This window comes from Belonocnema kinseyi, chromosome 9 (genome assembly GCF_010883055.1).
Source record: "Belonocnema kinseyi isolate 2016_QV_RU_SX_M_011 chromosome 9, B_treatae_v1, whole genome shotgun sequence".
In the NCBI taxonomy this organism is placed as follows: domain Eukaryota; kingdom Metazoa; phylum Arthropoda; class Insecta; order Hymenoptera; family Cynipidae; genus Belonocnema; species Belonocnema kinseyi.
Window position 1 is genome coordinate 37,105,721 of NC_046665.1, and position 4,812 is coordinate 37,110,532.

Genomic DNA, 4,812 nt, shown 5'->3' on the forward strand with positions numbered 1-4,812 from the left:
CATAACCTCAAAATATACGCATATAAAGAGGCGCGCGAAGTATTCAAATCATGAGAATCGCCTGCATCGAAATCTGGAAATATTAAAATCCCAATCTCTTCAGTTTATTTCAAAGCAGATAGAGATATAAATAGAACAGCCCAAGTATTCCGACAGGCAATCGTGTAACTTCGAGTTTTCAAATTCAGAAGAGGAGAAATGGGTTGCGCGCGAAACTCAGTCACTTACATCGTCTCCTACTATATTCACACGGACATAACCCTGTCATAGTATTGGACCACATCTATTTTCAAATGTGGAATCACTGCACCGGCCCGTACGAGTGCGATATTTTCATCCGATCGCCTTGGTCGCTTTTTATTTGGACGCTTAGGATTAGTTAGTGCCTCACCTGATGAAAATCTTCCGTACAAACGATACAATGTAGTCGCAGAAGGCGCAGTTTTCACTTTATTTATTTTTCTCCAAGCACGTTGAGTTCTCACAACTGACTTGTTTTGTTGAATGTAAATTTTAACAATCTGAGAGCGTTCGCGTGGAGTGTACTGCTCCATGGCAAAAATCTCCTCAGACTGATGCTTCAAACGCGCTACGTCATTACTCGATCTGTCATCTCTGTCAAAAGTTACAGTGATGCCAAATCTTTTCGTCGAATATGGCCAACCCCGTATATATAGATACTTAAACCTTTATTTATGTATTATATACATAAATGACTTAATATTTAAAAATCTTAAATTCAAAACAATAAGTTATAATAAATAAATATCAATATGCACAATAGGGCGAATAGAGAAAAAGTTGTAAACAAACATGTTTTGAGGTTATACGGGCACTGATAAAAGAATACTCACTTTGCTTTGAAGGCTTAATACAATTCTGGAGGTTATAGCTAATCAAAAGCTCTTATTTCCATATTTGGTTCCATTATTGTCGTTGTATTGCTGTATATATTATTCGTTTTTTAACTCTCACAAGCCACACGACTCGAGGCACGAGCTTCTTGTATTTACGGAAAGTTCGGGCGTTAGTGTTGTGCGAATTAATGCAAGGCGGTAATTTTTAAAATTTAAATTTATAGACATGAAACTGATGCTGCAATTATTTTAGGTTAGAATTTTTAGCTGTACGAGCAAACTAATTATAGCAAATATGCTGTTTGATCATGACTGCTAGAATGTTTAGCAAATGATGATAGAATTATCTGTCACATTTTCTGTCTGCAGGAGACTTTATAAAGTTGAAAATATACTTTGGGTATTTTCTTGAAATAAAGAAAGAAATTCAAAAGGATTAATGCAAGATTCCCTCTTTAATAATTGAATATTATTGATAATGACTTATTTATAAATGTGAGCATAAAGAATTAGTTTATCGAACAATGACTTACGACGAAAATTTTCTTGCATATGAATTAGTGCTCCCAATTTTGGGAAATTTTTGAACCGCGCTTGGTTTGCGCCAGCAACAAGATTTGTTACTTTAAGTGCGCGCCTTTTAAATTATATAAATATTCAAATGTTATATTTATAATAAATAATAATTGGGAAATGCTTGAAAAGTGATTTAATTATTCTAAAATAGAATTTTTGAGTGACAGATGAAAAAATATTTTGATTTTATTGCAAAAAACGTTTTTTATTTAGACTTTAGAAAAAAAAATTTTCAATTTATTTTTAGTAACTTTATTGATTTTATTTTAGGTAAAATTGTTGTGAATGAAAACAATAAAAATTAGAAACTCGATAGAGAGAAGATTAATAGTTGTGCTAAAAAAAAATGATTTCTTTCTCTGAAGTCGGAATTCATAATGTCTTTTTAATTAAAATCAAATCAAATTTTTATCTGTCACTTCAAAATCTTATTTTAGGATTAAAAAATTACTGTTAATGCATTTTCTATTCATTATTTATTATCAATATCACATTTGAATATCGGCAATATTCAAAATCAGCGAGCCAACTGTTTTGCCGGCTCGACGCAAGCGCAGTTCAAAAAGTTGCCAAGATAGAGAGCACTGATATGAATAAGCTTTTATTTTAACAAGTTTGCTACATGACCTCCAAATGATATTTATCAACTTATTATATCTATTTTAATTAACTTATTATTTTCTAATTTAATTATCTTCATTAATTTATGTCTAACAGAGTTCGATTACATGTTTGATTTAAGGTAAATATTGTGTTATTAATTAATTATAATATCGAAGTGGGCAAAGCGAAAAATAGGTTCTTTAGGAATAGGCTGAATTACATTTGAGATCCTTTCGAACCCCAAGTGTGGTATCATTTGAAGCTCATTCATCGTTTTGGGTTCCTTTTCAGCAAGTAGGTTTCATTTTTGTTGCAGCTCCTTTGGAACCAAAAACGGGTTCCAATAGAAACTTCAGTTTTTTCTGTATTAATCCATTCCATGAAAAACTAAAGTCCTATCTGTTGAATAACAGCTAAAACAGTAGATTGTGCATCAAAGGAGTAATTAAAGCGATTTTGCCTATTGTGAATTCACCCGATACATATGATCTTTTTTGTCCGGGCCCCCTTGAAAATCTCGGTATTCAGGCATAAGAAGCAGGTGCGGCATGCGGATAGTTCTGATACAAAAAATATTACAATATTTTCTTATACTGACTTTTTCGGTAACGTGAAATTGCCTACAGATACGATACCAATTAAGATATTCGTCTTGAAGCCACATTCGCTTCTTCTACTTTAGATTGAACTCATCCGTGGCCATATCAAGGGCCGCAAGCTCATTCTTCTTCCATTGAACCATTCCAAACGCGTAGAGTAGAACTGGCGAAGATGCTTGTGTCTGCTTCAGAGAGATTCCTTCACTGATGTTATGTCCTGAATGCGGCTTCAAGGCACGCCCTGTACACTATACGGGTCTCTTCAGTGTCAAAATGTCTAATGGCGCTTATATTCACAAGCTCTGGGTCATTAGGAAGGACAATAATCTATCCTTTCTTAGGATCAATATTGGCACACTTGTCCATTTCTCTACTTCGAATCTCAGGTTATTTTTATCAAGCGACGGTAATTGACTCACCGGTTCCTGTATCGATCGTGACCAGAACGTTCCAGTAGAACGCCCCCTGGCGGACCGAAGAAACCGAATGAAGCCTGTACAAAGTGCCCGTTATGACCCCATTGGGTCCCTATTCGGTTCCCTTTTTAAAAACTCGAAAAAACAGCAAAATCAACTTTGAAATTGTTGAAATTCGGCGACTGTTTCGTGACCTTCTATAGGGAATTTTAACGTACAATCCAAATTACAACAATTTAAAAGTTGATTTGGCTGTTTTTTCGAGTCTTTTAAAAAGGAATCGAATGGGGACCCAATGGGGTCTTTACGGGTACTTTTTACACGCTCTACTCGGTTCCTTCGGTCTGCCAGAGTCCCGAAGGTCCCCGCGGGAGGTTACAGACACGTTCCTGGAACTGTAAAATGTTCGCCCCATTAGCATGTTATACTTTTTTGAGAAAATATTCTAAATGCAAAAGTAAGTCATAAATGCACGAATAGTAATATTTCTCAGGTGTATAAGAATGTAGTTTCTCAGTCATACAGATAAATACACCCGACTCTTAGTGTTAGTAATTCGCGGTTTAGTAATTCCTAGAAATGCTGGCCCACGCAGTTTCTCAGCAGCATAGCGGAAAAGTACAGTGCGCTCGTACTCACGTGTGGAGATTACGCTATGTACAATCCAATTTAAAAAGGTTTAGACGCATCCCACTTGCGTAGTTGAAAAATATACGGTCTGTTAGCATCAATGCATGCATATCAGTGTTTTTCTAGTGTATTTGGATATGTACGATGGAAAAATGTATCACCTTTTCTTGAAATAGTTCAATTTGCCAACTAAAAATCAATATAAGTAGAATCTACGACACTTCTCGCTACGACAGTTCTCGTTTCCCGATTTCTCCTTCATTCGCTCATATTATTCAAATGTAGAATGTATTTTTTCAGTCATGTTCCAATTTTTTTTGTCAATTGAAGACCTTTCAGTTCCTCGAAATTCCCTGTCCGAAATTTGAGGCTTGAGTTTCCGATCTAATACACTAACCTGAAATTTTTTATATTTTATTTTATTACGTGACACTGAAAGGTCCTTAATCGACGAAAGAATGGAACACAACTGAGAAAATACATTCTACACTTAAGAAATATTATTATTCGTACTGTTCGATGTTCGACCGGAACTTTCCAGTCATGTCCTTGGAACACGTAAAATGTCTGTCCGTTTAGCAGGTCCCACTAGGATGGTTTAAAAAAATATATTTCGCAAACAGTAATAGATAGATAAAAATAGATCTCATTTTTATTTTTGCGCACTGCATATACTGCACGATAATACCTTAATAATAATGCCCATTAGATTAAAAAAAGAAATTGTTTAGAAACATATAGAAAGTAGATATCTTTCTGCATGGTCTTAAGTGGTTCTTGAGAGCTTTTTTTATTTGAATTCGGTTTCTAATAGATTTTATTCAATACGTAAGCGGCTATTGGGACGAAAATTGACTTAGTACACATTTTCTAATATGCCCAATTAGGCACTTATTTACTTTTAGAATATGGCTGGAAAATGTTGCAAAGTACAAAATGATTCTCTTTGCGATTCTATCATGCTTCTAATCCAAAGTGGAATTGATTTTATCAGAGTATAATTCAACATTCTTCATTGAAAGTATCCCTAAAAGGTACGAGGGTAGTTCAATAAGTCCTTAGAATGACCAACAGATGGCGCGCGAATCGCTCCAAATCATCTGTTTTCAGTCAGCACCACTCCCGACTAGA